The sequence below is a fragment of the Hyla sarda genome, chromosome 11, assembly GCF_029499605.1.
Source record: "Hyla sarda isolate aHylSar1 chromosome 11, aHylSar1.hap1, whole genome shotgun sequence".
Classification (NCBI taxonomy): domain Eukaryota; kingdom Metazoa; phylum Chordata; class Amphibia; order Anura; family Hylidae; genus Hyla; species Hyla sarda.
In genome coordinates this window covers 80491258-80515940 of record NC_079199.1, presented here as the reverse complement: position 1 = coordinate 80515940, position 24683 = coordinate 80491258, and the positions used below count along the sequence as shown (strand labels likewise).

Below are 24683 nucleotides of genomic sequence, written 5' to 3'. Positions count from 1 at the left end.
TGCTCTCTGAATATGATACTACTGCACACTGCACTCTCTGAATATGATACTACTGCACACTGCACTCTCTGAATATAATACTACTGCACACTGCGCTCTCTGAATATAAACCTGCCACACACTGTACTCTCTGAATATAATACTACTGCACACTGTGCTCTCTGAATATAAACCTGCCACACACTGTACTCTCTGAATATAATACTACTGCACACTCTGCTCTCTGAATATAAACCTGGCACACACTGTACTCTCTGAATATAATACTACTGCACACTCTGCTCTCTGAATATAAACCTGGCACACACTGTACTCTCTGAATATAATACTACTGCACACTCTGCTCTCTGAATATGATACTACTGCACACTGCACTCTCTGAATATGATACTACTGCACACTCTGCTCTCTGAATATGATACTACTGCACACTGCACTCTCTGAATATACTACTGCACACTGCGCTCTCTGAATATGATACTACTGCACATTGTACCCTCTGAATGATACTACTGCACAATGTACCTTTGGAATATAATAATACCACACACTATACCCTCTGAGTATAATACTGTCACAGATTGTATCCTCTATATATAACACTACCACACACTGTGCTCTCTGAATATGATACTACTGCACATTGTACCCTCTGAATGATACTACTGCACAATGTACCTTTGGAATATAATAATACCACACACTATACCCTCTGAGTATAATACTGCCACAGATTGTATCCTCTATATATAACACTACCACACACTGTGCTCTCTGAATATGATACTACTGCACATTGTACCCTCTGAATGATACTACTGCACAATGTACCTTTGGAATATAATAATACCACACACTATACCCTCTGAGTATAATACTGCCACAGATTGTATCCCCTATATATATTACACTACCACATACTGCAGTCTCTGAATATGATACTATTACATACTGCGCCTCTGAATATAACCTTGTCATACATTAAACCTTATATGATACACCATACCTCACCCTCACATATAGTGATAATGCCTCCTGACCTGTGCAGGGGTAATACGCACAGTGATATCACAGTTCAGCGATGAAACACCCAATAATGTCACAATACACGGATAATATATACAGTGATGTCACAATACAGGGATAATACAAACAGTGATGTCACAGTACAGGGATAATACACACAGTGATGTCACAGTGCAAGGATAATACACACAGTGATGTCACCGTACAGAGATAATACACACATTGAGGTCACAGTACAGGGATTATACACACAGTGATGTCACAGTACAGGGATAATACACACAGTGATGTCACAGTACAGGGATAATACACACAGTGATGTCACCGTACAGAGATAATACACACATTGAGGTCACAGTACAGGGATAATACACACGATGATGTCACAGTAGAGGGATAATACACACAGTGATGTCACAGTACAGTATAATGCACACAGTGATGTCACAGTACAGTGATAATGCACACAGTGATGTCACAGTACAGGGATAATACACACAGTGATGTCACCGTACAGAGATAATACACACATTGGGGGAGATTTATCAAAACCTGTGCAAAGGAAAAGTTGACCAGTTGCCCATAGCAACCAATCAGATCGCTTCTTTCATTTTGCAGAGGCCTTGTTAAAAATGAAAGAAGCGATCTGATTGGTTGCTATGGGCACCTGGGCAACTTTTCCTCTGCACAGGTTTTGATAAATCTCCCCCATTGAGGTCACAGTACAGGGATAATACACATGATGATGTCACAGTAGAGGGATAATACTCACAGTGATGTCACAGTACAGGGAAACTGCACACAGTGATGTCACAGTACAGGGATAATACACACAGTGATGTCACAGTACAGGGAAACTGCACACAGTGATGTCACAGTACAGGGATAATACACACAGTGATGTCACAGTACAGGGAAACTGCACACAGTGATGTCACAGTACAGGGATAATACACACAGTGATGTCACCATACAGAGATAATACACACAGTGATGTCATAGTACAGGGATAATACACACATTGATGTCACAGTACAGGGAAACTGCACACAGTGATGTCACAGTACAGGGATAATACCCACAGTGATATCACCATACAGAGATAATACACACAGTGATGTCATAGTAGAGGGATATACACAGTACAGGGTTAGAACTCACAATGGGGTGAGGATTGGCAGGGGTCAGGGCACAGTATTTATAGTGTTACCTATGTAACCTGCCTGTCATGCCATCATCCACTGTTCCCCTGCACTCTGGTCCTTCCTCTGACCCCAGCAGGCCTCCGTATGAGTCTATGATCACATGACCAGCAGGGGAGGAGCTGAGCTGGAGGTTGAGATCGCTGTGTGTATGGCAGTGTTTCCCAAGCAGGTGCATACAGATGTAGCAAAACTACAACTCCCAGCATATCCAGACAGCTTTTGGCTATCTGGGCATGCTGGGAGCTGTGGTTTTCAACAGCTGGATGCACACTGCTTGGGAAACACTGCTATAGGAAGGCAGTGAAGGGGTCCATATGTGTACACATAGGACACAACAGAGCAGGTATATTTCCCCTCCCCTGGATCTCCACTGATGGCAGGAGCGGCTCACAGTTGGGGGCCCGGCTGTATGAGTCATCTGTGACTGTGGGGACTCATAATGATGCGCACAGTCCTGAAGCCGCCGGCCACCGCGGTGCCTGTCACAGGAGGGGGGGGAGGGGTGTTCAGCGGTCGGGATTGCTGCCCCCATGAAAAGTGCCTTATAGGAAAAACCGTCCCTGGCTGCAGCGCAGTGGACCGGTGGGGCTAAAGGGCTAGCTGCTTTGGGCCCCCAGGAATGCCCCATACACATACACTGCCCCAGGGGTCAAGTCCTGGAAAAAAGGGGGGGGGGGGTGTTGTATGCACAGCCGAGATCGCAGGGGTCCCCAATGGCGGGACCCCTGCGATCAGACATCTTATCCCATATCCTTTGGATAGAGGATAAGATGTCTAGAGGAGGAGTACCCTTTTAAAGGAGTACTCTGGGGCAGTATTCCTGCTCCGTCCTGCCCGGGCTGCAAAAAAAAAATGAAAATAAACCATCTCTCACCTTCCTGGGTTCCCGCGGAGCGCCACTACAGCTGATCGGTCCTCCGGTCCATCCTCTTCATACTTCCGGGTGTAACGAAGCGTCACATGGCGCTCAGCCTATCGCCGGCCGCCGCAATGTTCTGCCTCGGCCCATAATAGGCTGAGCACCATGTGACGATTCGTTCACACGGAAGTATGAATAAGATGGACCGGAGGACCCATCAGCTGTAGTGGCGCTCCGCGGGAACCCAGGAAGGTGAGAGATGGTTTATTTTCATTTTTTTTGCAGCCCGGGCAGGACGGAGCAGGAAAACTCTGCACCAGAGTACTCCTTTAAGTACCAGGGCACCAAGATGTATATTTACATCCAATGGGGGAGATTTATTAAAGCCTGTGCAGAGGATAAGTTGACCAGTTGCCCATAGCAACCAATCAGATCGCTTGTTATTTTTTTAAAAGGCCTCTGAAAATGAAAGCAGCGATCTGATTGGTTGCTATGGGCAAGTGCTCCACTTTTCCTCTGCACAGGTCTTTATATATCTCCCCCAATGTTCTTAAGGGGTTATCATTCTGATAATACACTGTAACAAAAACCTCCTCATGTCCCTATCATCATGATAACACACTGTAAGAAACCTCCTCATGTAATCTTCTTAGAATTGGGGTGACACACTGTAACAAGCCTCCTCCTCATGTAATCACCTTACTACTGGGGTGACACACTGTAACAAACCTCCTCCTCATGTAATCACCTTACTACTGGGGTGACACACTGTAACAAACCTCCTCCTCATGTAATCACCTTACTACTGGGGTGACACACTGTAACAAACCTCCTCCTCATGTAATCACCTTACTACTGGGGTGACACACTGTAACAAACCTCCTCCTCATGTAATCACCTTACTACTGGGGTGACACACTGTAACAAACCTCCTCCTCGTGTAATCACCTTACTACTGGGGTGACACACTGTAACAAACCTCCTCATGTAATCACCTTACTACTGGGGTGACACACTGTAACAAACCTCCTCCTCATGTAATCACCTTACTACTGGGGTGACACACTGTAACAAACCTCCTCCTCATGTAATCACCTTATTACTGGGGTGACACACTGTAACAAACCTCCTCCTCATGTAATCTCCTTACTACTGGGGTGACACACTGTAACAAACCTCCTCATCATGTAATTACCTTACTACTGGGGTGACACACTGTAACAAACCTCCTCCTCATGAAATTACCTTACTACTGGGGTGACACACTGTAACAAACCTCATCATCATGTAATATCCTTACTACTGGGGTGACACACTGTAACAAACCTCCTCCTGTAATCACTTTACTACTGGGGTGACACACTGTAACAAATCTTCCATGTAATTACCTTACTGGGGTGACATGTCTCCTCCAGCTCCGCCCCGCCTCCTCCACAGCATCACACAGGTCCTTCAACCACAATCTTCCCTCTCCACCACAGCTAAGCTCCGCCCCAACATGTGATGGTGACATCATCACAGGTCCTACATCTCCAGCATCTAGCAGTCTGGGCCAGGGGAGGAGACGGAGGGAGGGTAAGAACAGAGAGGTCGGTCCTGCAGGACTAATGTAAGGAACAGCATTCCTCCTGTGGAAAATGCAAAGGAACGCTGTTCCTGCAGGACTCGAGCCCTGCACTGCCCCCATACACATACACTGCCCCATACCATACACACTGCCCCCATACACACACACTGCCCCATACCATACACACTGCACCATACACATACACTGCCCCATACACATACACTGCCCCATACCATACACACTGCCCCATACCATAAACTGCCCCATACACATACACTGCACCCATACACATACACTGCCCCCATACACATACACTGCCCCCATACACATACACTGCCCCATACCATACACACTGCCCCCATACACAGCCCCCATACACAGCCCCCATACACATACACTGCCCCATACACATACACTGCCCCATACCATACACACTGCCCCCATACACAGCCCCCATACACATACACTGCCCCATACACATACACTGCCCCATACCATACACACTGCCCCCATACACAGCCCCCATACACATACACTGCCCCATACACATACACTGCCCCATACCATACACACTGCCCCCATACACAGCCCCCATACACATACACTGCCCCATACACATACACTGTCCCATGCCATACACACTGCACCATACACATACACTGCCCCATACACATACACTGCCCCATACCATACACACTGCCCCATACCATACACTGCCACATACACTGCACCCATACACATACACTGCCCCATACCATACACTGCCCCCATACACATACAATGCCCCCCATAAGCATACAATGCCCCCTCATACACATACACTGCCCCCATACACATACACTGCCCCCATACACAGACACTTCCCCCATACTCATACACTGCCCCCATACTCATACACTGCCCCATACCATACACACTGCCCCATACACATACACTGCCCCATACACATACACTGCCCCATACACATACACTGCCCCCATACACATACACTGCCCCATACACATAAACTGACGACATACACTGTCCCATACACATACACTGCCCCCATACCTTACACACAGCCCCATATATATGCACTGCCCCATACACATACACTGCCCCTATATACACACACGTACACACCCCATACACACATACACTGCCCCTATAAACACACACACGTACACAACCCCATACACACACAGTCCCATACACATACACTGCCCCCATACACATACACAGCCACCATATACACACATACACAGCCCCCATACACAAAAACAGCCCCATACCATATACACTGCCCCTATATACACACACTTAGACACAGCTCCCATACACAGTCCACCATACACACAAACACAGTCCCCCCCACACACATACAGCCCTGTACCATATACACTGCCCCATACACTGCCCCCATACACATACACTGCCCCATCCATACACTTACACATACACCCATACAAATATACTCGCATACACAGCCCCCATATACTCACCTACACTGCCCCATACACATGCACTGCTCCCATACACATACACTGCCCCCATATACACACACATACAGAGCCCCCATATACACACATACACAGCCCCATACAAAATACACTGCCCCATACACATACACTGCCCCCATCTACACACACATACACAGCTCCCATATACACTGCCCCATACACATGTACTGCCCCCATATACTCACATGCACTGCCCCCCATACACTGCCCCTATGTACACGCACATACACAGCCCACATATATACTGCCTCATACACATACACTGCACCATACACATATACTGCCCCTATATACACACATAAACAGCCCCATACCATATACATAGCCTCATACACATACACTGCCCCTATATACACACACACAGCCATACACATACACTCAGGACCAGTTTTAGATTTAATGTGGCGCTGGGCAAATTAAAAGTGGGGCCGCAAAAGCCAAACAAGTTAGATTTTATTGTGAATGACTGATGTCTTTACAAAGTAAAATTGGTAGTGCATAAAACAAGCGCTTGTAGGGGTCTGTAGGTGGAAAACTGAAAGCGTTATGGTTTTTAGAAGGTGGGGAGGAAAAAACAAAAGTGCAAAAACGGAAAAACGCTGAGTCCTGAAAGGGTTAAATGATCAGGAGCACAAGCCACAAAGCGTATGTCCCTGTAGACACACAATATTTGCTAGACACACAATACCGCTATATTGTTCCAAATTAAAAACCACGATAAAAAGACCAATATTCTGACATACAATAACATATACTGTAGTGGTAGATACCAACTATACACTGGCACCCTGCAGATCGAATGAGGCCGGGTTCACAGATGTCAGGCGTGCACTGGAGGGAAACTAATGCTAGAACTGATCCCATTTATTTGAATGGGACAGTTCACAATCATCCAGCGTCTTAATTTTGACGCTGGATTGTTGGACACACCGGAGAGGGAGGTTTGGATTACACCCCCTGAAAAACACTACTGTGCGTGTGTGTGTGTGTGTGTATATATATGTATATATCATAGGAAAGAAAGAAAAAAAATATATATATATATATATGTATATATATATATATATATATATATTTCCCAACCAGAGCGTATCCAGCTGTTGCAAAACTACAACTCTCAGCATGCTGGGATTTGTAGTATTCCAACAGCTGGAGGCACCCTGGTTGCGAAACATTGATATATACACACACATGCATAAATCAGTGTTTCCCAACCAGGATGCCCCCAGCTATTACAAAACTACCAATCCCAGCATGCCCAAATAGCCTAAACAGCTGGAGGCACCCTGGTTGGGAAACACTGTTAACAATATATATATATATATATATATATATATATATATATATATATATATACAAAGTCCCGAAATCACAGCACCAGTCAGGTCATGGATCTTGAAATGCTGGATTATTTTATTCTTCCCCACAGCAAATGCAACGTTTCGGAAGTAGTAGCCTTTATCAAGCATAATACAAATACAAAATGTGCATATATATATATATATATATATATATATATATATATATATATATATATCACAGATACATTTCATTGGCTACAACTCATGTGATACAAATGTATAATTATCTAAAAACGCACCTCTATTTAAATTTAATTGGAGCAATGCTCTGTTAATCACAGTGATGTCAAGTTGACATAGCATCCGTCTATATACAATACAATCAATACACATATAAAGTGCCCTGTGCCATATGACATACAGTGCTATATAGTGTTATATAGGTACCTTCAGTATCAGCCAAATATATAACTCGATCGCACCCAGAACATGCCGATCGCTGCCATCTCCGTTCTCATTCTTGTTTGTATACAAAGCGACTGCGCATGCGTCGGAAAAGTTCCTACGTATCAGCGCATCACTTCCGCTCTCGATCGCTCACAGTAATGTGTGCTGATCAGGTGCGCGTAATGCCCTTACCCACACTAGTCACCATTTTTGTTCTGCGGCTGCGCAAACGGGTCCGACGATCGTGTTATCACACTGGACATATCGCGATCCAGCCGGCCGGCTGTGCATGCGCATTGTAACCAAACACTTGTAACCTAGCAAATCATGTTTGAATAGTACAACAGTAAATGCTGACATCAAATTATCATGCAACTGATATTTTATTTCTAGATGACATGAATGAGGGCATATATTAGAAAAAATAATAATATATAAGAGGATGGCTGCAATGGCTGCGATCTTGGCTGTAGTGAAGGTCCCCACGCATTTGCTGTGGGGAAGAATAAAATAATCCAGTATTTCAAGATCCATGACCTGACTGGTGCTGTGATTTCGGGACTTTGTTTATATATATATATATATATATATATATATATATATATATATATATATATATATTCTTTTATTTTATTGAAGAGCTGAGGTATGTGCTCTCAAGTCACCCAAGTGCAAGTATTCACACAAAATACCGTGCACAAGGATGCGGTCTATCGCAAGCCCTTTTTTTACACTTGATCTTAGCCAAAAGGCCCAGAGGTGATAATCGGTAAAGGGGTGGAACCAACCATGCCCCCTTCATGAGCACTCACACTACTTATAGGGAAGAAAGGAAGGCTGGCAGGCGGCCTCCCATGCATAGGAAAGGAGGGAGGCAGGCAGTCTCCCATACACTCTCTGGGTGGGTGGCAGTCAGCCACCCGTACATACAGCACAGGCTAAATCCACATCATTGCTTAAAAGAAGGACAGGAGTCCATTCCACTCTGATGGAGCAATAAGCAATGCAATCCATACCCTGGATTTTACAGGAACCCCTGTAATTGTGTAATTCACATTTCTTGCCACAAGATGGCAGTGGTGTTTTAAAATCTTGAACGCTGTGCACAGCTAACTTCGTACTATTGAAATTGCTCAGTGTCTGTCAGACAGACTGGTATTTAGACTCTTCTATCTAGTTAGTTCCGGTGCCCTGCTGCAGCTCGGGCACGGGAGTTACTAACTAAACTGGGACACTGGCACAGCGTTATTATTAAAACATAATCCTCCCTTACTTTAAAGGAAGGGAGGATTACGTTTTATATCATGAAAAACTATTTCCGAAACTATCTCGGAGTTAGCTGTGCACAGCGTTCAATATTTTAAAACACCACTGCCATCTTGTGGCAAGAAATGTGAATTACACAAGTCAAGAAATATTTTTAAAGAAGCATTAATAAAAGTAAATTTTTAGGGGATCTTTAGTCAGGGTTAATCCTGAGGGGATTTATTTCCCCAAGTAGGTTGTTCATTAATAAGTCGGCCCAGAGATTCCTAGGGGATTTAGCTAGTGTAGGTTTTCGTGACATATTCTACTTTAACATATCGGTAAATTTTTGTCGTTACTTGCATCACAAAATGACATGAAAATTTAGCATTTTTCTAACTTTGAAACTCTCTGCTTGTAAGGAAAATGGATATTCCAAATACATTTTATATTGATTCACAAACACAATGGGGGAGATTTATCAAAGGATTTAGACTGATTTTTCCTGTCTAAATTTGTCGCACAGAAAGTCGCAGTCTAAATATGTGCGACTTTTCTGCGACTTTTGCTCTAGAGGATTTTTAGAACATGATGCATGCAAGTCTATTTTAGACAGAAATGCATTGGAAAATGCATTGGTGCTAAATTTATCAAGTGCGACTTTTGTGCGACAAGTCGCATCTGCCCAAAATACGCTGAAATGTCAGACCATGTTGGAGCAGGTCTAAATGCAGTTTAAGCTGTAGACCCTGAAGTCTGAGCACAGAATTTATCAAGGGCTGTGAGACCTTTGATAAATTAGGAGCACAATAGACAGGAAACTACCACATACGCTGGTCTATTAGCATACCCAGAATAGACTAGATTATTAAATGTCCCCCAATATGTCTAATTTATGTTGGCATCATAAAATTGACCAATTTTTTACTTTTTGAAGACATTAGAGGGCTTCAAAGTATAGCAGCAATTTTCTAAATTTTCATGAAAATGTTAAAATCTGAATTTTTCAAAGACCAGTTAAGTTTGAACTGGATTTGAGGGGCCATTCTGTGAGAAATACCCCATAAATGACCCCATTGTAGAAACTACACCCCTCACAGTTTTCAAAATGACATTCAAAAAGTGTGTTAACCCTTTAGGTCTTTCACAAGAATTGCAGCAAAGTGGAGGAGAAAAATCAAAATCTGCATTTTTTACACTAACATATTCTTGTAGCCCCATTTTTTTCATTTTTAAAAGTGGTAAAAGGAGAAAAAGCCCCCCAAAATTTGTAGCTCAATTTCTCTCGAGTACGTAAATACATCATATGTTGACATAAAGTGCTTTGTGGGCTCACAAGATGGCTCAAGAGGGAAAGAGCAACTGTAGGATTTTTTTAAACAAATTTTGCTGTCATGGTTTTTGGGGCCATGTTGCATTTAGGAAGCCCCCATGGTGCCAGAACAAAAAAAACATATGGCATACTATTTTGGAAACTACACCCCTCAAGGAATGTAACAAGGGGTATAGTGAGCCTCAACACCCCACAGGTGTTTGGCGACTTTGCGTTGAAGTTGGGTGTAAAAATGGAAAATTAGATTTTCTCTATCGGCTCCATTGGGGGACACAGACCATGGGTGTATGCTGCTGTCTCTAGGAGGTATGACACTATGGCAACAAAAAAAGTCGGCTCCTCCCAGCAGGATATACCCGCCTCTAGGCCCTGAGCTAATCAGTTATAGCTTAGTGTCTGAAGGAGGTGGACATGGTCTGGAATTCTCCAGACCAGGTCTTTTGTTTCTTATTTTTCCTAGTTAGGGTATGTGTTAGTTTTTTATTCCGTTTTCTTTCATGTTTTCAGGTGGGGACTCAGGAACTGCGGCTCACTGTTTTCTCATTGTGATTGAGGGGGCACAGACATTGTGTATATGCGCTGTTCACCCCCTCTCGCCAACGGTCAGCGTCTGGGGTTGTACCTCATGGGTCCGGGTCCCCCTATTCCCTGCTCGCTTTGCTCGCACATGGTAGCTCAGCGTGATGCAGGTAACAGAAAGCTGACTGAAGACCTCACAGAAGACTCCATTAGGTAAGTACTACTGATTGAGGTGAGTATATATTCTTCTCCCTTTAGGTGCTGACTTGCAACCTCTGGAGACCCTCATTTTTTGGCCCACCTTTCAGGGTCCATGGGGCTGGCCTGTGTTAGGGGCTCTATCTTTTATTCTAAAAAAGGGGCGAGCAATGGCATATTGGGAATGAATGGTTTACTTTATTATTATGCACATGTGTGTGTGTGTTATACTATGCGGCTGACAGCCGCGGCGCTTACTATGTGGCTGACAGCCGCGGCGCTTTTACTGTTCGGGCGCATGAAGCGCCGACTTACTTTCGCTTTCGGCAACAGACGACTGTCGGCGAATATGTGTATCGCCCGCTCACTTCCCCGTGGGCGCATATGCGGCTGACATGTGCGCCTGGGGCAAGGAGCGGGCGCCATTACTATTGTTCTTCTCGGCGGCCGGGGCGCTATAGCTCCGCCCACAGCGCCGCCAGAGCTCACTGGAGGCGCGTATTGTCCTCCAATCAGCGCCGTGCATGCGATTTTCGGTGGCAGAGGCCAATCAGACAGGGCCCCTGCTCCAGGCACGCCCCTCTCTGGCTATTGGCTGGCCTGTTTCTCCCTCTCTATCTACACAGAGCGGAGTTCTCCTCACAGCAGCCGCCACAGGGGACACAGACTCGGGTGAGATAGTTCTTTTTTCATTATGTTCGTACCCAGAACTGTTCTTCCCTCTAAACAGACAACTGGAGCGTTAGTTTCCTATTTGGTCTGTAAGAACTGTAATTCCAAAATGCCTGGTTCTGCTGAACCCACTTGCTCTGCCTGCTCCTCTGCTGCCCCAGACCCCCTGGTACCCTCGGATGCTCTTTCAGTTCTGGTGGATTCGGCCGCCCCTCCAGCCTGGGTTTCTTCCCTATCCCAGTATATGGGCTGACTTGACTCAAGTCTCCCGTTCGGTGGCTGAGGCTTCTCGTGACGTGGTGTCTGCCTTGAAGAGGTCTGCCCTGTGCCAACCCTCTAAAGGGCCCCGCTCCTCTTCTCCACATACTTCACCCTCTCACAGGCGTACTAGGGGTGTATCTTCTGACTCTTCCATTGAGTCTTCAGGTAGACGTGGGTGCTCCCCTCGTGGGTCCCGCCCCCCCGTGTCATCTGGTCACAAACGTCGCTCCTCCAGAGGACGTTCCCGGAATCGCCACTCTGCCTCGCAAGAGTCGCGTACCCGGTCATGGTCGCCCCCCTCCAGGGCTTCCTCCACTTGTTCACATTCTCCTGGTGAACTGGTGGATGAGGCTTTCGAATCGGCATCTGACTCGGAGGACCGCTCGGATACAGTTGAAATGGTGAACTCATTGGTTGCGGCCATAAGAGACACCTTTCACTTAGAGGACCCAGGATCTTCGGATGTGACTCCTGAAGTATCTTTTCATCATGCTAAACTGGCACCTCAAAGGTTCAGCTCTCACGCTGAATTTGACACCCTTCTGGAATCTGCATGGAAACATCCGGACAAGAGGCTCCCGGGAATGAAGAAGGTTCAGGTGTGCGTTACCCATTCGACAAGGACCTTGCCTCTAAGGTGGTTTCCCCTCCCTTGGTGGATCCACCAATTTCCCGCCTCTCTAAGGCTACTACACTGTCGCTAGCAGATATGGCTGCTTTCAAGGATTCGACGGACAAGAAGGTGGAGTCCTTAGCGAAGTTTGCCTCTGAAGCAGCAGGCTCTTCTCTGCTTCCCACCTTCGCCTCGGCTTGGGTGTCCAAGGCCCTATCGGTGTGGTGCTCAAAACTCCGTCAGGGTATCCAGGCGGGATCCCCCCAGAGGATCTGTCTGCTTTGGTTCTCCAATGCTCTAAAGCTGGGGACTTTCTGTGCACAGCTTCCATGCAGTCAGCCCGTTGTGCTGCCTTTTCTGTGGGTCACCTGGCGGCCCTCCTCCGTTCCATGTGGCTTAAGGCTTGGGATGCGGATGCCGCTTCCAAAAGGTCTCTCACCGAGCTTCCTTTTACTGGTGCCCGTCTTTTTGGCAAGCGCCTTGACGAGATTATCTCTGAGGCGACGGGGGGCAAGAGTTCCTTGTTGCCTCAAAATAAGGCTCGCTCTACTTCCCAGAGGAAGTCCTCTTCCTTTCAGTCCTTTCGGACTTTTGGCCCTAATAAGGGGTATAGGCAGGCGCCTTCGCGGGACAAGAAGGCTCCCTCATTCCGGGCTTGCCCGTCTTGGAAGTTGGACACCAACCGTTCCGGACGTTTTGCGGCCAAATCGGGCAAACGCAAACCCACTTCCGTATGAAGTGATGCCCCCACCCGCAGATTTTTCTCGGGTGGGAGGTCGTCTCTTACTTTTTCGAGACATCTGGACCACACACATTCAGGACTCTTTGGTCAGGGACGTGGTGTCCAACGGATACCGAATGGAATTTGCCTCCCTCCCGAGGGATCGTTTTTTTCAGTCCCGGGACCCCCGGTCTCCTTCTCTGGCAAAACAGTTTCGGGAGGCTCTCCGGTCCCTGCTTCTCCAGGGAGTTATTGTCCCCGTTCCTCCAAGGGAACGTTTTTGGGGTTTCTATTTGAATCTTTTTGTGGTCCCCAAGAAGGGCGGTTCTGTGAGGCCAATCCTGGACCTCAAGCGTCTCAACCTTCATCTTCTCATCCGCCACTTCCGATTGGAATCCCTCCGTTCGGTAGTGGCATCCATGGAACAAGGGGAATTTCTTTCTTCAGTGGACATCAAAGATGCCTACCTCCATGTTCCAATATTTCCCAGCCATCAATGGCTTTTTTTCCTATTACTCCTTGTGAAAATGAAAAATTTGGGAAAACACCAGCATTTTAGTGAAGAAAATAAAATTTTTCATTTTCACGTCCAACTTTAATGAAAATTTGTCAAACACCTGTGGGGTGTTAAAGCTCACTATACCCCTTCTTACATTCCGTGAGGGGTGTAGTTTCCAAAACGGGGTCACATGTGGGTATTTATTTTTGTGCGTTTATGTCAGAACCGCTGTAAAAGGAGAAAAAGACCCCCAAAATTTGTTGGGCAATTTTTACCGTGTAAGGTAAAGTGAGAGAGCGCCATGCGCATTTAAGGCCTAAATTACGGATGCAAGAGTTAGACTTGCCTCGGATACCAAAATTACCTTACGGCAGTGTTTCGCAAACAGAGTGCCTCCAGCTGTTGCAAAACTCCCAGCATGCCTGGACAGTCAATGGCTGTCTGGCAATACTGGGAGTTGTTGTTTTGCAACAGCTGGAGACTACGTTTTAGAAACCGTGCCATACCAGAGGTTTCTCATTTTTATTGGGGGGGGGGGGGGGGGACTGTGTATGGGTATGTTTATAGGTAGTGTTTTTTGGGTACATTCAGACTGCCGGGGGATTACAGCGAGTTTCCTGCTGGGAGTTTGAGCTGCAGCAGAAAATTTCCTGCATCTCTAGCTTGCAGCGAGAGACTAACTGTAAACCCCCGCTCCTTGTGAATGTACCCTGTACATTCGCATGGAGGGGGGGGGGGGGGCAAACCCCCAGGTACCGCCACCATCTTCTCCCCCCCCCCCTCTCTGCCTGACATCCAGGGGCGGGCAGAGTGGGGAATTTCCATGGTAACCCCTCCGCCTTTAACTGCCATTGGTCAGTAGTCATTACTAATGGCAGGGGATAGGGGGGGATGGCACCACTGCCACCTCGCTCCTATCCCTTAGGAGGATTGGGGCTGTCACTGACAAATCCTTTCATCCCTATTTTCCGGGCAATCGGGTCATCAGAGACCCGATCAGCCCGGAATTGCCACAAACGTCGATTTGCCGCCATGGCCGACATGGGGGGTTCTCAGGACCCTCCTAGGCATTTTCACAGTATGCCTGCTGAAAGATTTCAGCAGGCATCTCGTTCCGGTCCCCGACGGCTAGCGGCGGGGACCGAAATTCCCACGGGCGTATCCATACACCCCCAGTCCTTAAGGACTTTGAAACGGGGGCGTATGGGCACGCCCTCCATCCTTAAGGGGTTAAGATCTGTATATGAAAACAACACGCCTACCTTTGTTGCCTGTAGCCACCTCCCTGGCTGTCCGGACACGGAATCAAACCAACTGTAACGAGAAACTGAAAATAAACAGTATTCACCTGCATCCTTTTGGACTCTTTGCTAAATCAGGGTAATCTGACAACCCATGGTCGTGCTGTTGGTGCTTCTGGTTCTTCTGCTGTTTACACCTGGCAGTGGCATTGAATGAAATTTAATAGAACTAAAGGTCCTGGGTGCAACAATCCTCCCATGAGGACCAGCCTCAACAGCTTTGTAGATTGCACTCATGTTTGCAACTCCATATACATTTTATTTTCTTCATACTTCTTTCTTCATACTTTTTTCTTTCTGTCATTCAGACTTTCATTCATTCTCACTCACTCACTCACTCACTTTAATTCATTTGTTCTCTCTCTCACTCACTCAATTACTCACTCAATCACTCACTCACTCTCTCTCTTACCCACTCACTCAGTCAGTCTCTCTCTCTTTCTTTCTTTTTTTTATTAATTTTTTTTCCATCTTCTTCTTCTTCTTCAGACCCCATCATAGCACTAATGCTTATCCAATACCACCAGCAGATGGAGACACTCCATTGCAACATTGGTTGTGAGCAGCAGTTTCTAAAAACAAATGCCTCATGGCTGATTTCTCATCAATCAATGGATGGCAAATTTTGTTTTTATCATTCACTGACCACAGAACCAATGCATGGTCAAGCAACAGCAATGACGCACCCTTGTGAATAACCATGAGACCCTCACATCATTTAACAGGATTCAGCACCACCTGCAAGACAGCTACGTTTCATGTCATGTCAAACCTGCACAGGTGTGCTAGATTAGTATTATTATTATTTTTTTATTTTTTATGACATCAATCAGTGTGCAAACATGGTCAGTAAAACGCCAAATGGATAGACGTTCATAAACCAGTCAGTGCAACTCATTATTGTGGTCTCTAATTGTGGAACTCTTTTTTTTTTTGTGAGGATACGATGAGCTTATCCAATTAAGGAGGCCATTCAGCAGTACTGGGTCTGGACAGCAGCGGCACCTTCTGCAGCCAGACTGATTGACATGACAAGGCAGGCAACAGCTGCAGCAGCACCCACAGAGGATTAAATAAGAATCTGTCTTTTTTAACACTGGAATGGGGTGGTGCACTGTACCCGAAGATACTGCCATATCGGGTCAATGCATTGGGCGACGGAAGCAAGTTTCCAAATCGGCTCCCATTCTCAAAAATCCATTTAATTTATGGTCCCCAAATAGGGGACATATCAGATATTAAACTGATAAGAACAGATTTTTGATTGAAAAAACCTTTATTACCAATCAATTGTCAATCACACAATAAATATATTCACCATAACAGAACTGACTTTTTTTTAAATCTATCTATCTATCTATCTATATACCGTATTTATCGGGGTATACCACGCACCGGCCTATAACACGCACCCTCATTTTACCAAGGATATTTGGGTAAAAAAAGTTTTTTACCCAAATATCCATGGTAAAATGAGGGTGCGTGTGTGCGCGTGTATACCCCGATAAACCCCCAGGAAAGGCAGGGGGAGAGAGGCCGTCGCTGCCCGCTTCTCTCCCCCTGCCTTTCCTGGGGTCTAGAGCGCTGCTTCCGGCCCTTCTCACCCCCTGGCTATCGGCGCCGCTGCCCGTTCTGTCCTCCTGACTATCGGTGCCGGCGCCGATAGCCAGGGGGAGAGAAGCGGCGCCGACAGCCAGGGGGGAGAGAAGGGGCAGCGGCACCCATTGCCGGCGCCGCTGCCCCGTTGCCTCCCCCCATTCCCGGTGGCATAATTACCTGGGTCGGGTCCGCGCTGCTGCAGGCCTCCGGCGCGCGTCCCCTGCGTCGTTGCTATGCATGGCGCGGCGCATGACGTCAGTGCGCCGCGCCGTGCAGCGCATAGCAACGACGCCGGGGACGCACGCCGGAGGCCTGCAGCAGCGCGGACCCGACCCCGGCAACAGGTAATTATGCCACCGGGGAGCGGCGCCGATAGCCAGGGGGTGAGAAGGGCCGGCAGCAGGGCTCTAGACCCCAGGAAAGGCAGGGGGAGAGAAGCGGGCAGCGACGGCCTCTCTCCCCCTGCCTTTCCTGGGGGTGTATCGGCGTATAACACGCAAATAGACTTTAGGCTAAAAATTTTAGTCTAAAAAGTGCGTGTTATACGCCGATAAATACGGTATATATATATATATATATATATATATATATATATATATATATATATAAAAAATTATTTTATTGAAGAGCTGAGGTATGTGCTCTTAAAGAGTAGCTATCCTCAACTAAAATGTCCATATTCCCCCTCCCCATCTTTCCCTCACACTGTCTACATCTATCCCTGTTTTTTTTATCCTCTTAAAACATTAGAACAATACCTTTTTCCACTCCTCTTCGGTAGCTCAGAGTTGAGCAGTCTCACGATTGCAGGAAGTCGGCGGGCGGGCGGGCCGGCGTGACGTCATCTGAAGCCTCGCCAGCCACCACTTCCGCCCATCTTGCTGTATTCTGCGCTCAATGTCGGGAGCGCGCATACAGGCTGGGAGGGACGGCAGCCTCTGAGTCTCCTCCTTTCTGTTTTGTTTTGCACGTACCATTTAGAGAGGAGGAGAGTCTGAGAACGGAGCTGCTGTACTGTGCCCTGAGGGAATTTATAATATCAAAATGGTGGGTAGTACAATTGATTATATGCCTAAAACAATAAAAATAAAATTTCACAAAGCTGCAATCCCCAATGAATGACTGCAGACCGCAGTGCATTATAAATGGTGTGAATAATAGTGATTTTATCCCAATCAAAAATGATGCATCATTTTTGAATGGGATAAAATCTCCATTATTGACACCATTTATAATGCACTGCTGGCTGCAGCCATTCATTGGGGATTGCAGCTTTGTGAATTTATTTATTTATTTATTTTTTCATATAAAGCTGCACTCCCAAATGAATGGCTGCAGCCAGCAGTGCATTATAAATGGTGTCAATAATGGAGATTTTATCCCATTCAAAAATGATGCATAATTTTTGAATGGGATAAAATCTCTTTTTTTTCACCATTTGTACCAGTGGTCCCCAAACTGTGGCCCTCCAGATGTTGCAAAACTACAACTCCCAGCATGCCTGGACAGCCAACGGCTGTCCAGGCATGCTGGGAATTGTAGTTTTGCAACATCTGGAGGGCCACAGTTTGGGGACCACTGACCTATACTGCATTGCTGCAGTTTTATCGTGTACATGTGCTCACTGATTGCATATTTTATTGCATTAGGAACACCGCAGCAATTCAGGATAGGTGGTGATTAAAAAAAAAGATTTTATTCCATTCAAAAATTGTGCATATTTATTGATGGAATGAATTCACAATTTATATCACCATCTAGACTGTATTGCACATAACACCATAACCTCCCCCCAATGGAATAAATGTGCTTTTTTTGCTCACCATCTATACTGGAGTGATCCGGTGTTACTCAATAAAACCGCAGCACTACAATATAGATAGTGATCCAAAGTCCCAAATGAGTCCAAAATCAGAAATTTACCGTGCATACCATCCACACTCAATATATGATAATGAGCGTGCATAGCATGCAGGCTCAAAACATGATAATGAGAGTGCATAGCATGCATGCTCAATACCTGATATTGAGCATCCATAGCATGCACACTCAATACATAATAATAAACATTAATATTTTGAGCGTGCATAGCCTGCATGTTGAATACATGATATTGAGCATGCATAGCATGCACAGTAAGTATATGATATTGAGCATGCATAGCATACACACTCAATACATGATAATGAGCGTGCATAGCATGCAGGCTCAATACATTGTAATGAAAGTGTGTAGCATGTATGTGTAGCATACATTGAGTATCCATAGGATGCATACTCAATACATAATAATGAACGTTAATATATGAGTGTGCATAGCATGCATGCTCAATACATTATATTGAGCATGCATAGCATACACACTCAATACATGATAATGAACGTGAATATATGAGCGTGCATAGCATGCATGCTCAATACATGTTATTGAGCATGCATAGCATTCACAGTCAATACATGATATTGAGCATGCATAGCATACACAATCAATACATGATATTGAGCATGCATAGCATCCACAGTCAATACATGATATTGAGCATGCATAGCATGCACAATCAATACATGATATTGAGGGTGCATGGCATAAACACTCAATACATGATAATGAGCATGAATAGCATGCAGGCTCAATACATCGTAATGAAAGTGTGTAGCATGCATGCTCAATAAATGATATTTTGCATGTATAGCATGCACACTCAATACATAATTAACGTGAATATTTTGAGCGTGCATAGCCTGCATGTTCAATACATGATATTGAGCATGCAAAGCATACACAATCAATACATGATAATGAGCATGCATAGCATACATTTTCAATAAATGATATTGAGCATGCATAGCATTCACACTCAAAAATGATATTGAGCATGCATAGCATACAGGCTCAATACATCATAATGAGAGTGCATAGCATGGATGCTCAATATATAATAATGAACATGAATATATGAGCGTGCATAGCATGCACAGTCAATACATGATATTGAGCATGCATAGCATACACACTCAATACATGATAATGAATGTGAATATATGAGCGTGCATAGCATGCATGCTCAATACATGTTATTGAGCATGCATAGCATCCACAGTCAATACATGATATTGAGCGTGCATAGCATGCACAATCAATACATGATATTGAGCGTGCATGGCATAAACACTCAATACATGATAATGAGCATGCATAGCATGCAGGCTCAATACATCATAATGAAAGTGTGTAGCATGCATGTTCAATATATTACATTGAGCATCCATAGGATGCATACTCAATACATAATAATGAACGTTAATATATGAGTGTGCATAGCATGCATGCTCAATACATGATATTGAACATGTATATCCTACACACTCAATACATTATAATGAGCGTGCATAGCATGCAGGCTCAATACATCATAATGAGAGTGCATAGCATGCACACTTAATACATAATAATTAGCGTGCTTATCTGATCAATACCTGATGTTGAGCGTGCATAGCCTGCACAGTCAGTACATGATAATGAGCCTGCATAGCTGAGTGTGCATAACATGCACACTCATTACATGATAATGAGTTTGCTTAGCTGAGCGTGCATAGCATGCAGGCTCAAAATATGATATTGAGCAGCCCTAGCTTGCTGTCGCTATAAATACAATGTGCAGAGTATTATTAAACCTTGTATAATTGATTATTGTACTGAAAAAGGATGATAGCCACTAACATGTTATCTCAACAAGACCAAAACCAAGTAATGGAGAATTTTGCTTTAGGCTATTACATACTCTATTAATCTATTTACTAAAGGCAACTGGATATTCATATGCTGCAGAGGAGGAAAGGAATGAAGAATATAATCCTGAAGAATCTTCTGATGAGGTAATTAATATTCTTTATTATTTTTATATATATATATATATATATATAAAAATTTAATACTTATTATTATATTAATTCCCTTTTTTTTTTTTTTTTTTTAAATAGGAAGATTATAGTATTCAACAGGAGACGGAAAGTGACAGTGAGGAGGAAACAACTGCAACAATACATGAAATAACGCCGGTAAGCATATCAACAAGCTACACTTGAAGATCATTTGAACACTGTAATTGAACCCACACCAGGGTCTAACCTACACATTACTAACAGCGCCCTGATGTTTAGCTTTCTACCCCGTTTGACAAAAGATCTCCATAGACCACAATGGGCAAAATAAAAAAAATAAAAAAAATAATGTTTTAGATCTAGCCCATTCATTCCTATCCACCAAAAATAGACCCTGGAGGCTGACTTCCAGTACCCTGCTGTTTAGCTTCCTACTTCATTTGACACAGGATCTCCATAGACCACAATGGGCCATTGAATTCAATGGGCAAAAAATCTCAATATTATAGATCTAGCCCATTCATTCCTATACACCAACAAGAAACCCTGGAGGCTGACTTCATACTCAGCCTCCAATGGTATTTTGACTAAACAAACCTCAAATGTTTAATGGGTTAATTTGTTGGTGTATAGGAATGAATGGGCTAGATCAGTGTTGTTCAAACAGTGGCCCTCCAGATGTCGCAAAACTACAACTCACTCACAGTCCACGCATGCTGGGGGTTTTAGTTTTGCAACATCTGGAGGGCCACAGTTTGAAGACCACTTGGCTACATCTATCTTCTACAATCTTCACTATCACCAATCTCTTCTTTCTCCTGCCCTAATCTAGCAGCCAAACATTACCATGACACCCTAAAGTCTACCCTGGATCAAATGGTACCCTCTAAAACACGAATCTCCCAACACAGACGGCAGCAACCCTGGCACACGCTAACAACCCGCTTTCTCAGGCGATGCTCTAGGTGTGCTGAACGTCTCTGGAGGAAAACTAAGACTTCTTCAGACTATCTGCACTATAAATTCATGCTTAAATCCTATTACTCCGCTCTTCACCTCGCCAAACAAACATATTTTACCTCCCTCATCTCCTCTCTGTCTAACAACCCAAAACACCTTTTTGACACGTTCAACTCTCTCCTTCGGCCTAAAGTACACACCCCAATCACTGATCTCTGTGCTGAAGACCTGGCCAAATACTTCAAAACTAAAATCGATGAAATTCGTGATGAAATCCTCTCCCAGTCCCCTAAAAGTTCTGATCCAATTCCCAGCCACGTCTCCTCTTCATTACAGGCTCAAAAACTGAGAGTGATGGAAGATGAGGTTTCCAAGCTCCTCTCCTCCGCCCGCCCCACTACCTGCTCTAGTGACCCCATGCCTTTACACCTCATCCAGTCTCTCTCTCCTGCTATCAGCTGTCACCTAACTAAAATCTTTAACCTCTCCCTCTCTTCTGGGGTCTTTCCCTCCTCCTTCAAACACTCTATCATAACCCCACTATTGAAAAAACCATCTCTGGACCCTTCCTGTGCAGCCAACTATTGACCCGTCTCAAATCTCCCCTTTATCTCCAAACTCCTGGAATGCTTAGTCTACTCCCGCCTTATCCGCTATCTCTCCGAGAACTCTCTCCTTGACCCCTTACAGTCTGGTTTCCGCTCCATTCACTCCATTCACAGAAACGGCCCTAACCAAAGTCACTGACGATCTTCTGATGGCCAAATGAAATGGCAATTTCTCTTTACTGATTCTCTTGGACCTGTCTGCGGCTTTTGACACTGTGAATCATCAACTCCTCCTCAGTAGTCTCCGCTCCATCGGTCTCAAGGACTCTGCTCTCGCCTGGTTTTCCTCCTATCTCTCTGGCCGCTTGTTTAGCGTCTCGTTTTCTGGCTCTACTTCTTCTCCTCTTCCCCTTGCTGTCGGGGTTCCCCAGGGATCGGTCCTAAGTCCTCTACTCTTTTCACTCTACACATCCCCGATTGGAAAAACAATCAGTGGATTTGGTTTCCAGTACCACCTCTACGCTGATGACACCTTTATACCTCCTCCTCCAACATCACCCCTGCACTCCTACAGAATACCAGTGACTGTCTCTCTGCCGTCTCAGACATCATGTCCTCTTTATATCTGAAACTAAATCTTTCTAAAACAGAACTTCTTGTCTTTTCTCCATCAACTGATACTGTACCTAACCCTGACATTTCCATCTCGGTATGTGGTACTACCATAACTCCCGGGCAGCAGGCTCGCTGTCTTGGAGTTATACTTGACTCTGATCTGTCTTTCACTCCCCATATTCAGTCTCTTTCACGTTCTTGTCACCTGCATCTAAAAACATTTCCAGAATCCGCCCGTTTCTCATTACTGAAACTGCTAAAACTCTCATTATTGCTTTGATTCACTCCCGTCTCGACTACTGTAACTCTTTACTAATAGGCCTTCCTTTCTCCAAACTCTCTCCTCTTCAGTCCATCCTTAATGCCGCAGCCAGACTCATCTCCTCTCCAGCCGCTACAACGACGACTCCTCCCTGTGCCAGTCACTACACTGGTTAACAATTCAGTCCAGAATACAGTACAAAATCCTTAGTCTCACACACAAAGCTCTCCACAATGCTGCACCTCCCTACATCTCCTCTCTCATCTCCGTCTACCATCCTACACGTTCTCTCCGATCTGCTAATGATCTCACACTAACATCTTCTATAATCCGAACTTCTCACTCCCATCTACAAGACTTCACTCGTGCTGCACCGGTTCTCTTGAATGCTATCCCTAAATCCCTCAGACTCAACAACAACATCCATAGTTTCAAACGTGGCCTAAAAACACATCACTTCTCTTTTTGAATGTTTTCTGTTCTTGTTGTCTGTCCTGTTGGTCCTCGTCTACTTGTCCTTTATGTTGCTTATATTTAGACTCTCCTACTCGGCAATACTGGCAGCGAGGGTGTATCTCCATGTCTACATGTCCACACTTATTAAGGTTCTTGTGTTACTGGTGTTACTAAGGATGTTTATGATTCGTATTTATGGCTATTAAGGTTGTGTCACTTAACGTGAATGAACTTAATTCTCCATACAAACGTTCATCGGTGTGGAGAGAGGCTAAACGCCTAAATGCTGATATTTTATGTATACAGGAGTCACACTTGGTCGCCTGTGATGCGGCTAGATTACAGAATAAGCGATTCCCTCATATATATCAGGCGCATGCTGTGCACAAGAAAGGTGGAGTAGCGATTGCATTTAAAAATACTTTGACACTTTCAGTTCAACATGCTGTGTTGGATGATAGAGGTCGATACATAATCTTGGTATGTCTACTAAATAACATTCAATTCACTTTAGCTTCAGTTTATGCTCCAAATGCTAAGCAGTGCACCTTTCTCAGGTCATTTGTGCGCAAACTAGATTCCTTGAAAAAGGGCCACTGTATGCTACTGGGGGACTTTAATATGACCTAGTGTAGAGTAGTGTAGACTCCACTTCAGCCACCTCTCAAAAAGAGCCCACTGGATTTTTTAACTGTGTTTCCCAAAATGATCTCTATGATGTGTGGCGTATCTTCCATCCTACAGAGCGAGACTTCACCTTCTTCTCACATGTACACAAGACTTATACTCGTATAGACTATGCCCTTGTCTCGCGCTCTTTACTCCCCTTGGTGTCTGAGGCTAAAATTATGCCTATAGAATGGTCGGACCATTCCCCCATTAGTGTGACTATTAGAGAGGCTTTCGTTTCCCGACCGACTTATGTGTGGAGGCTCAATCCTCTGATCCTACATGACCCTGAATACTCTGAGGCCACCAGATTAGCTGTGGATGCTTACTTTAGAATTAATGACACAGGGAATGTTTCTGACCCCACAATCTGGTGTGCGTTTAAAGCGACCATTAGAGGTCACTTTATTAGTCAAACTGCACATGA

General features: G+C 44.9%; 1 non-coding gene and 1 pseudogene across 1 annotated transcript; both read right to left on the bottom strand.

Annotated features, from left to right (window-relative positions):
- Positions 1-8427: 8427 nt before the first annotated feature.
- Positions 8428-8668, bottom strand: LOC130296110 (U2 spliceosomal RNA; annotated as a pseudogene).
- Positions 8669-16370: 7702 nt separating this feature from the next.
- LOC130296161 (U2 spliceosomal RNA) lies at positions 16371-16557 on the bottom strand. Its single transcript, XR_008849148.1, has one exon. It is a non-coding gene; the product is annotated as a U2 spliceosomal RNA (small nuclear RNA).
- Positions 16558-24683: the final 8126 nt, after the last annotated feature.